At 43.8% G+C, this 11,494-nt stretch overlaps 1 protein-coding gene across 1 annotated transcript in view; it reads left to right on the forward strand.

Moving 5' to 3' along the window:
• The first annotated feature begins 6 nt into the window (after nt 1-6).
• The window catches only part of STXBP6 (syntaxin binding protein 6 (amisyn)), a 272,739-nt gene continuing 261,251 nt past the window's right edge, over nt 7-11,494 (forward strand). Inside the window, exon 1 of the mRNA XM_005857266.2 lies at nt 7-448. The gene's annotated coding sequence lies outside the window, so the exon portion shown is untranslated. The remainder of the gene's footprint in view (nt 449-11,494) is intronic.

The raw sequence follows: 11,494 nt of genomic DNA on the forward strand, positions 1-11,494 counted from the left end.
ATCGGGGCTCCCGGCGCTCGGTCCGATGAGGGAAGCTGGGGCAGGGACCCCGCTGCGGGGCCGGAGGTGTAGGCAGGCGCTCAGATAGATGCTTTCAAGTTGGCGGGCGGTGGGATACAGGGGCTGCGCGCAGCTGCTGAGTGCGCGCCCGGAGCGATTCGGGTCCCTGGTTCCCCCCAAACCTGGTACTCGGTGCGCGGGCAGGGTTGAGCAAGCCGCGAAGCGGAGCACTTTCCTCCGAGAAAGTTGAGGATGGAGCCCTTATTTTCTCACCGTGCCCGCGGTACGATGGTCCTGAGAGTGGCGCCTGAAGCCCCCGGTGTGGAGGAGCTGAGTGGGTCGCGGCGCCCCTGGGCAGAGCTCCTCCACCCCCGGCTGAAATCTAGGAAACACCCAGATCTTCGCTTCCCTGGCGTCGTCTAGGAAAATCATTCCTGCCAAAACAGAGGTAGGCTCCCGGGCGGCACGGCTCCCTGCCTCTAGGGCGCTACCTAGGGCGATGCCCCTTCCCCAACCTCAGAAGTGGCCAAGGGCGCCGGGTTCCCTGTTAGCCCTTGAGGTGGCCGGAATGGAGCTCCACACACATGGTGGGGCAACGTGGCTGGGTAGGTGGCCAGCCTAAGTTTTCCTCCAGCCCTTTCCTAGTTTTAGTGCTGCTGGGTGTGATTTAGCACCCTACCACCCCCTCCGCCCTTCCCCTTTCATCTTCGCAGAGATAAGACCTGGAGGAAGAGGTTGGTGAGTTTGGGTGGACATACTGTTCCTTAAGAGAGGACGCCTGGGTCGTATCTGCCTTGGGCTCAAGCCCCAAGACTAAGAAATCCTCCCCCCTTTCTATTATTCTTCCTCAGGGGCTGGGTGGGAGGTAACAGCGCCCGTGGGCCCACAAGAATGACCACTTCATCCCACCGGTCTCCTAAGATTATGTCCCCGGCGACTCCAGGACCCTGGAAATGGCATTGTGTGTATTGTGAGGGTGTGGAGGATGCTGATGGTTTCTCTTGGCTCCACTTTTTTCACTTCTTGTTTTGAGTTTTGGGGTTTTGCCTGCACGAGTCAGAGCTGTGCTGTCATAACCCGAGGGAATGGGGGTGGAGGAGCTTCAACCAGGCAGTGAGCCCTGTGCGCCTGCTTCTGAGGCTGCTAGTGGGAACTCGTCCAGAAATGATTATGCAGGCTAGAAATATGCCTCTTTTTTGGCCGAACACCTTGGCTGTTGGGTTTGTGTGTTAATTTCTTAAAGGGACACCCACACACTGCTCAAATGACATGTTTTAGGGGCTCCCCATTGGTGCTACCTGTTTTCCTGTGTGTTTTTCCTAGGGGTCATTTGCTCTGGCGCACATTTTCTGATGTGGGAATCCCTGGTGTGGGTACATATGTTATAGAGCCAGAGAGACCGGACGTCAGGCTATAGCTTTACAGGGCATGACTGTGCTGGCAAACTGTTAGCCACTCTAGACTTCAGTTTACTCCTCTGTCAAATGGGGACAATAGTGACCTTATCTCCTTTCATTGCAGGGGACTTGGGTGAGATAATGGACGTGAAAAGTGCTCAGAAAACCTCAAAGCACTATTCATGTCTTACTGTGTTTGTGCCTTTTACTCAGTTTCTTTCTTTCTCTCTCTCTCTCTCTCTTTCTTTCTAAATGAACCACTTCTTTTAATTATAACAAGACATCTAAGTCTTCTCCCCTCTGCCCACTCCTTACGAAGAGATTTAATTGCTAGGGTCTTTTGGAGTAGCTATTTCTCTTCTTTTTTCTCTTCCTGTAAATCCATCTCTTTTGATGCCCCAGTCCTCATATTTATCTGAGGGAAGCATGGTGTAGATGAGGAGACAGGGTGGGATCACCTTGTCAATGTTCAGAGTCCTGGGCCCTGGTTTCAGATCTCAAGTTGATGAACAAGTCAGCAGACTCTAGGCTAGAGCTCTGGCTTGACCTTTAACAGTGACCTTGAACTAAGGACTCAACTCCTCGTTGGGGAAATCAGTCTGTGAGGTTAAGCAATGCTGAGTAGAGGCAAGAACAGGTGAGATTGTCTCTGACACACTTAGTAAGGGTTTCATCAGGCTCCTGACCCCCCAGCCCCCTCTGCATTCCCCAATCCTAGGGCAGTAGTTCTCAAACACGAGCATCAGAGTCACCTAGAGTACACCTATGAGGTGAGAGAAAGTAAGAGAATGAGGTTTGTTCTGGAATGCCATTATTTTAATATCTCACCTATAGAGACAGTGTTTTAGGAACTTGCCTAAACCATTTTGTATTTCCAGTACCTGTGCCTGTTACCATTGTCCTGTTTGAATCATTCTGATTGCTCTTCAAATGAATTATGTTTCACACACACACAAAGATAGGAACTCCCCTCCTTTTTGGACTGTAAAGTATTTAGTCATTGGTTCCTAGGTCAGTCTTTGGTAGACTGAGGTTGATGATCCTGTTATTGATAAATCCAACAACTACCCCATTTCCTTTCTTTGGGAATCTCAGGCATTTGGAAAGAGGAGGTTGCACAAATTTCTGGCAGCTTGAACCTTACATTTGGAGAACTTATGAGCAAGTTTAAAAAGAATTGCAGTGTGGTGTCTTCTCTGAATGGGCAGTTTACCCAGACCTTGGGGCAGGTGTTGTACACACCATGACAGATGTCCTGTGGTGGTCACATCTGGGGAAGGCCTTCCATTCCTTCTGGTAGTAACTGAGTGGCTCTCTCACCCTCCAAGGGGGCAGAAGGCCGAATGTCAGGGGCAACTGTACAGCATTAGTGCTGCTGGGTGTGATTTAGCTTATAAGCAAGCCCTTTTGGGGCACAGCCCAATCTTAAGCTTTTCTCCTTGTCCCTTTAAGCTATGGTCCTGGGCTGAGAGCTGACCATGACCTACGGTGGCCTACATTGTGGCAATGATTTCTAGCTACTTTGTATCAGAGAGGCTTGGATCCTGCTTGAGTCAGGAGGGTTCCTGAGATGACATCCTAAAGCAGGAATAGGTATATGTAGCACCCACACGGACTAGGTGTAAGAGGCGGGTCAACATTTAAACTAGCCTCGTGTTGCTGTGCCAAAAGAAGTGCCAGCTGGCCATCATGCTTTATCTCAGCTTTCCATTTGTTCTTTGTTATAGTTTTAAAATGACTAGCACTAGGAAAACCTGTCAGTAAAGCAGAAACCTATTAAGAAACGCAAGTGTAGCACTTAGTGTTAAAGTAGATAAACTGCAAGACCCAGGCCTGTCTTCCTGCCTATAATCAGCAGTCAGTGAAGAAACAATCTTCGGGTTGTAATTCTTGAGCTTTCCTAGCTAATTTAAACGGTTTTGGCACTTAACATAAGTAGGGAACATTTCTACTTTAAAATTCTTTCCCTTAACTTGATGTTTATATTTTGGGTGCTACGCCTACTTTCCACCACTAGGATTTTTTTTTCCAGTGTAGGGAAAGCTTCTTTCCTTATCACTGTTCTCAGCATGTGACCATATTATATCTTTGCTCCCTTGGATAAATCTGTTTTGAGCCGGTCATTATGATACTTTATTTCTCTTTGGTCATCAGAGCTGTTGTTACTGGGTCATAGAGATTCAAGGCCCATTCCTGGAACACTGTTCCCAGCTTTCCTAGAGGGTGCTTTTTAACTAAAACTTGGGTTGTATTGCACTTGCTCAATTCTAATATACATTTTTTCACACTTCATCATTTTCCAACTTCAGAAATCCAGATGGCTCTTAAAATGATGAACACACAATGTATGGTTTCTTTTTTCTTTTTCCGTAACTTGGCACGTTAATAGACTGACTTCCAATTTTTGGCATTCTAAAACAAAGCATATTTGGTTCTTTACCCCAGTAGAAAATATGATTTCTACTCAGTGCTTTCCAACTGATAGAATCGAACAGCATTTGAATTAGCTCAGCAGTTCCCAGACTATGTCGGAAGAATGATGTTGGGGTGGATGTTAATAGGTGTCCTCTTGTAAAGGGCAGATCAATTTGGAAGCAGTGCCCGTTGTTTTTGCTTCTCTTAGAGACTCTCCACATGTGCACCATCATATCAGAGGTACTGCAGTTAACAGTGTCAGCAACAAAAAACTTGGTTGTATTTATTTAATTAAATGTTTCCCAGAACATTTTGAGGATTTGTGTGTAACTTCTAGGATCCCATTACTGAACTGGCACAATCCAGCAATTGTAGCAAGTGGTTTAATAGCATCTGTGGATGGGGAAATTTCACCTAATATGTCCTTAACGTAAAGAGCATTTGCTAAATAAGGATATTAATTGATTAGTGAACTCTCCAGGTGTTTACTGTTTTTGATTTCAGAGTGGAGAGAAAACACTTTAAGTTGTGGTGGCTAAGAAAGTCTCCATGGAGGGGCTAGAGTAAGAAAACGTTGGAAATGATGGCTGGCACTTTTGTAGAGGAAAAGGGGTGTTTCAGTTTGGTGGTATAATGGAGCAGGAATGTGAAGACCTATATTTGTGTCTGCATATAAATACATTTCAGGGCGCATAAGAAAAGGACCATGCCTAGCACAGAGTGAGGCCCGGTGAATCTGTGGTGGTCTGAGAACCTATTTATTGTTAAGATCTTTTCCTGATTTTGTAAGTTCACTGAAGGAGCAGATGAGTTTGTCCACACAGGAGAGCTAGTTGTGGATAAACAGGAGGGGAGGCACAACACTCAGGTTGAAAACAAGGAGGGATGCATGAGAAAGAAATGAGGAAAAAAGTTGTTCTTAGTCCTTTAGAGGATAGTAGTCCCAGGTACAAAGGAATCTGGTCCAGTTGAATAATTTTGGATATTTGGGAAAAGGATGTTTTGGAAGATCCCCTCAAAGAGGGGTCTTAACTGGAGTTTCAAAAAATAGCAAGAAGCCCTGCTGGTGTGGCTCAATTTTTTTGAGCATTGCCGCATGCACTGAAAGGTTGCCAGTTCCGTTCCCACTTAGGGCACGTATCCAGGTTTCAGGCTTGATCCAGGTGTGTGTGGAAGACAACCAATCGATGTTTCTCTCTCTCTCTCTCTAATGAAAAAATTAAAATAAAAAAATAGCAAGAACAAAGAAGTTTTACAACTGAACAATAAACAAGGAAATAACCCAATTTAAAATGGGCTTAGGACTTAAATAAACACCGCTTCCAAGAAGATATACAAGTGGCCAATAAACGCACGAAAAGATGCTCAACATCATTAGTTATTAGGGAAATACAAATAAAAACTACGGTGAGATAACACTTCACATCCATCATGGTGGCTGTAATAAAAAATATAATAACAAGTGTCGGTGAGGGTGTGAAGAAATCAGAATTTTCATATATTTCATTGTAGATGGGAATGTAAAATTTTACAGCCACTTTGTAAAATAGTAGTTCCTCAAAATGTTAAGCATAGAAGTATCTCATGACCAATTCTACTCCTTGGTATACACCCAAGAAAACAGAGGACATATGTTCATGCAAACACTTGCACATAAATGTTCATAATAGCATTATTTATAACAGTCCCAACATGGAAATAACCCACATTTCCACCTGCTGATGAATGGATAAACAAAATATGGTATATCCATATAATTCCTTGAAAACATACTATATGAATAAAGCCAAACACAAAAGGCCACATATTATGTAATTCCATTATGAAGGGTCCAGAATAGCAAATCCATGGTGATAAAAATTGCATTAGTGGTTGCCAGGGGCTGGGTAGAGGGAGGAATGGGGAGTGACTATTAATGGGTATGTGGTTTCTTTTTCGGAGTGGTGAAAATATTCTGGAATTAAATAGTGGTGATGGTTGCACAACTTTGTGAATATACTGAAAACTACTGAACTGTAGCCCTGGCCAGTGTGGCTCAGTTGGTTAGGCAGCATTCCATGTACCAAAATTTTGCTGGTTCAATTCCTGGCCAGAGCACATGCCAGGGTTGTAGGCTCGATCCCCGGTAGGGGGCTTGCAGGAGGCAGCCGATCTCTGTTTCACTCTCAACTCTTACACCAATATTTCTCTCTCCCTCGCCCTCCCTTTCTCTCTCTCTCTCTCTCTCTCTCTCTCTCTCTATATATATATATATATCAATAAAATATTTTTCAAAAACTACTGAATTGTACACCTTCAAAGGGTGAATTGAATGGTATGTGAATATCTCAATTAAAACAACAACAACAACACAGCAAAAAGGCCATTGTGGCTGGAGCAAGAGGAGACTAACAAGAAAAAAGTGGTGAGAGGGAACCAGGAGTAGGGTATCAATTTCAGGCCAAATTTTCTGCTTCTGGGAAAAAACATACCTAGATAATTTCTTTCTCCTTGTTTGCTATTGGGTCCCTTAGGATTTTCCTATTACCTTTTCATTCAAAAATCCTTCCCCTGAATTAAAAGTGTTTTGTTCCAAGTTGCTCATACAGTCAGTGGGATAGTTTTCATGGCAAATGCCTGTGATCTCTAGAACAGCATGTGTTTCTGGACTTCCCTCTGGACACGAATTCCATATTTAGGCTTCCATGTGGTGATCCACCAGAGGGCATTAGTGCTGACTGGGCAACTTCTGTTTAGCTTCGCCCTGAAGATTTGACTGTGGTAGACATTTTAGTGTCATCTTCTGATTTGTTTATGGAACTCTGTCAAGGCCTTTTAAAAAAATCTCTGTATTAAACAGGGTTTACATGGCACTTGGCATTATACAAGCATCAGCGTGTTTGGATCCAAGAGTCATGATACTACATGAGGTTTAATAACTCGGAGTTGAGGTCCTGTCCCCTCGGTAGAGATATTTCTTCTGTCTTTAGCAGTGTTTTGTAGCTGTGCTTCTCTAACTCATGGACAGGAAGCACCTGGAAAGCTTGTTAAATGTGCTGATTCAGTAGGCCTGGGTTGAGGCTTGAGATTCTGCAGTTATAACCAGCTCCCATTGATGTGGATGCTGCCGACCCATGGATCACTCTGAATATTAGCTGACACGGTATAGAGCAGATGGCCTTGGAGTGGGATAGAGCTGAATGTGAAAGGTCACTCCACCATTCATTTGCTGTGGGGACTTGGGCAAGGTAAGTGACATCTGAGCCACAGTTTTCGTTATCTGTGAGATCAGAGTAAGATCTAGCTCTTAGAAAAGTGTCTAATATGATGCACCTGGAATGTTAAGTATTATTTGACTTTTTCTTCTCACAAGGGTTACAAATCCCATGGTAAAGACCAAGCAAAAAATATATAAAAGAAAGCCACAGGTTTTGAAGAGGGTTTCGATTTGTGTGTGGGGGTGGGGGAGAGGAGAGGATGTAGGGGAAGTGAGATATGAATCCTACTCCTCGGGACAATATTAATTTGCTTATTGGGTCGTACATTAGCATAGTTTTATTTTTTTGGTTTATTTGTTTAAAAAATATTTTTATTGATTTCAGAGATGAAGGGAGAGAGAGAGAGAGAGAGAGAGAGAGATAGAAACATCAATGATGAGAGAGACTCATTGACCGCTGCCTCTTGCAACCCCCCCGCCCCCCATCGGGCATCAAGCCTGATACCCAGGCATGTGCCCTGACCGGGAATTGAACGGTGACCTACTGGTTCATAGGTCAATGCTCAACCATTGAGCAACACCAGCTGGGCTAGCATAGTTTTAATAAAGTCACTGTGCTAGTCTAAGTGGAGGCTGGATAATTTTTAATCTTTGCTTTCATGAAGTTGGCATCTGTTTGACCAGAAGGTCAACTCTAAGCTGCTCAGTTGTTGCTACACTTCCTTGGTGGGGTGGACTCTGCCCATCCTTCTCCTGTCATGGACTTTTCTCTCCTGGAGGAAGTAAAGGAAGCTAAAATGCAAAACATTGAGCTTCATGAGCAATATGGGGTAACTTTCTGGTGATGAGGTTGAAAATATTTGCTTCATTGTGGACTTCAGAAAAACTGGGCATTTCATTAGTTTACCTTCCTAACTTTGGGTAGGTTAAGTTGAATTAGGTTAAGGGGAGAACAGCTGCAGGAAGAACTGGGAACTAAATCCTGGCACTGACTAATTCTCCCGCCTGGAGCCCATGTAGCTTGCCCTCAGAGAGCCTCAAGTTTCTTTTGTCGCTATTTGGAATCAAAAATAATCCCTGCTGGGCTGCTTCCTGGGGTTGGGGCTCAAATGAGTTGCATTTGTGAGGGCATTGTGAGCTCTCAGAAGATGCAGTCTCTGCAAAGTCTGTTGCATCACCCCACAGTGCTGGTGTGGGTACTTATGTCCTCACAGGGTTACACAAGGTGAGTTGTGGCTTGTTAACTTTTGTTCTGTTTCTATTTCCTTTTCCCTCATTTGAAGTGGGAGGAAATAAGAGATTATGTTTATATTTCAAGTAAATTGATGGATCCTTTTCACTTTCTTCTAGGGGGGAAAAAAGACACAACATAGTTTTTAGGATTTTAACAAAACCACAAGTGCAAGAAACCAAACTAGTTTCCAGTCTCCACAGCCTGAAAGACATTGCTTTCCTAAGGGTGGTGATTTGACCCTGTGAGGTCCTGTTTCACCTTCCTGTTTAACCATTTCTTGTGGGTTGGCAGGGGTGGGCCTTTCATGACTGATGACTTGGAAAGAAACAAGAGGAGTCACTTTGTTAAGGTGCCAGACCTGAGTGTTTAAACTTTGATGCTGCACCAACATCAAATAATCAAAGATAAGGTATTCGGGTGGAAGCCTAACTCTCTAGGCCTCACAGGCACTTGCTGTCCTTCTGGAAGGTGGAGGAGGTTAGGGGTGTCATGTGCAAGTGGGAATGATCTGATTTCAGAGGTGAGTAAATGTGTGTGCTGTAATCTCATCACCTTTCATACCCACTGTTGGTACCTAACTGCGGGCAGAGAGGTTATGCCTCAGGGAGCTGTTTGTTTTGAGACTGCCTAGGAATATGTTGCCTCACACAGTCTAAGGTGAAAGCCAACAGTAGCTATTAGTCTAGAAGTTACTATTATTCCTGAAGAATAGAATCTACCTTGTCATTAAGGTAGCAGTGAGGAAGCTGCCCTGCTGCTGAGAAGGAGTGGGGTGGAAAAGCTGGGTGTAGCTGAAGTAAGTCCTTTCAAATGAAATTCTTATGCAACTGCAATAGTTTAAAAAACCAAACTACCTCAATGCTTAAAATTTCATGCTTATATAAAGACGTCAGCCCTAAAAAAATGGACATGTCTCCCAATTTCCCCTCTGGAAAATTAGACTTTTTCTTTTTAATCACATTTGTTTTCTGACATTGCCAACCATACACCCCCTGGTCTACTTAATGGCCATCTTTAAACATTGAACAGGGAATCCTAAATTCAGGGACCTTGTTTATGAACAGCCCTCGCTCTCAAACCCAACTAGACTGTGAATTTCTGCAGAGGTAGGGACATTCATTTCTGTGGCCTAGCGTGTCTGGAGAGAATCAATAAAAATATGTTGAGCTCGATAGCTACTTCTTCTGGGATTCTCCTCCACTGTCTAGTCCAGCGATGGCGAACCTTTTGAACTTGGCGTGTCAGCATTTTGAAAAACCCTAACTTAACTCTGGTGCCGTGTCACATATAGAAATTTTTTGATATTTGCAACCATAGTAAAACAAAGACTTATATTTTTGATATTTATTTTATATATTTAAATGCCATTTAACAAAGAAAAATCAACCAAAAAAATGAGTGCATGTGTCACCTCTGACACGCGTGTCATAGGTTCGCCATCACTGGTCTAGTCTATGAATTTTTCTGTCAGTATATTATACATTATTTTTATTATTTAACATTTCCCTAGAGGTTATTATGTACTAACATAGCACACGGTTCTAAGCACCTTACAAATGCTGATCCCTTTCATCCACAGCTGTCAGAAGTAGGTACTATTACTTACCCCTCTTTGACAGTTGAAAAAAAACTGAGGCAAAGGAAGGTCAAGTGAAGTGTCCAAGGTCCTGCAGCTACCATGTAGCTGGGAGTTGAACCCGGGTATGGTTTCAAGATTCCTGCTCTCAACAACAAGCTTGGTTGAGCTCTAGTAGACTCCTCTTCCTCCGGCTTCAGCTCTCACATGTTACCCTTCCTTCCCTCCCACTGGGTTTCCTGAGTTATGGAGAAATGGGATCAGACATGCCTTTCCATCTTCCCTTCTCTTCACCTCTTTTGTCCTCTGCCTCCATTCTGCCCACTTCCAAGTTCCAGAAAAACGTGACTCTGAGTTTGGAAAAATCGAAAAATATGTAGAGCATCATAGCTCATTCATATGGGCCCAGGCCAGGGGTGAGACAGGTCAGTCACATAGGGGCTATTTATTTATCTAATTTTTTAATTTATTGAGTTAGAGAGAAAGAAACATGGACTTGTTCCACTTATCTGTGCATTCATTGGTTGCTTCTTGTATGTACCCCGATGGAGATCGAACCCACAACCTTGGCGCTTGGGGATGATGCTCTAACTAATTGAGCAATCTAGCCAATGCCACAGAGGCTGTTTAGAATGAACTCTGGGTAAGGCTGTTCCCTCTGGCCCAGGGCCTCTGAGTTTGCCAGGTGACAGGCTGTGTGACTTCATGAACAAATGAGTCACCTGGGCATCCTGTTGAGGCACAGATTCTTATTCATTGGGTCTGATGTGGGGCCTGAGATTCTGAATTTTGTTCTGCTTCAAGGAACGATGAGGTTGCCGGTGCTGGGCCCAGAGCTCTGAAGGAGCCCCGAGTCTGTGCAAGGTCACACCTGTTACTCCAAGCACTGTCTTGCCTAAATAGGCCTAATTCCTAACTTGGGACCCAGACTCAGACTTAAGAAAGACACCTAGAGAGATACATACTGAGGACTTGCAAGTTGCATGAAGACAGGGAGAAGCTTAAAGCAGAATGAAAGTGAAACTGAGAGTAAAGGTAAAGGAAATGTGATGCTTTCAAAATGAAGAGTATTATTTCCAAATGTGACCTGAAAAGTGCTCTATTTATGATGGAAAGTTTATTACAGAGCAGCTCTAGTGATAAAGCTGTGAGAATGAAAAGTATAAAACTCCTGTTTGAGTTGCAATTTTATAAAGAACCTATGCTACTGGCCCCTAAAACTCTTGGAACTAACTTATTAAAGCTCTGCACAATCTCCCTAAGTCTCCTTAGGTTCTCCCTGCTTCCCAACTCCATCTGCTAGGGTATGCAGTAATGTCCTAGGAACCAATATTGGAATACCAATTGGTGGTCTACAGAATGTTGTCATTGTATCCCATTTGAGCGAGATTGCATCTCATTATTATTCAGCTATTTTTTATACATGGGAGTAGTATAGAGTCTCAATCTGTGAGAATCATGGGCTCACAAGGGACAGAGTAGGGGGCAAGCATGGGTGAGAGAGCATGACCTGGTGTCCCGTCTTCTTCATACTAGGCCTGGCTGCTTAAATACATTTATCCAATGGGCAGTTGAATTGGTTTGCCCTGTTTGGCTTTGCACAGGACAAGGCATCTAGATTTGCTTTTATAAAAAACTAGAGGCCCGGTGCACAAAAATTTGTGCACTCGGGGGGC

The sequence above is a fragment of the Myotis brandtii genome, unplaced genomic scaffold (assembly GCF_000412655.1).
Source record: "Myotis brandtii unplaced genomic scaffold, ASM41265v1 scaffold1093, whole genome shotgun sequence".
Classification (NCBI taxonomy): domain Eukaryota; kingdom Metazoa; phylum Chordata; class Mammalia; order Chiroptera; family Vespertilionidae; genus Myotis; species Myotis brandtii.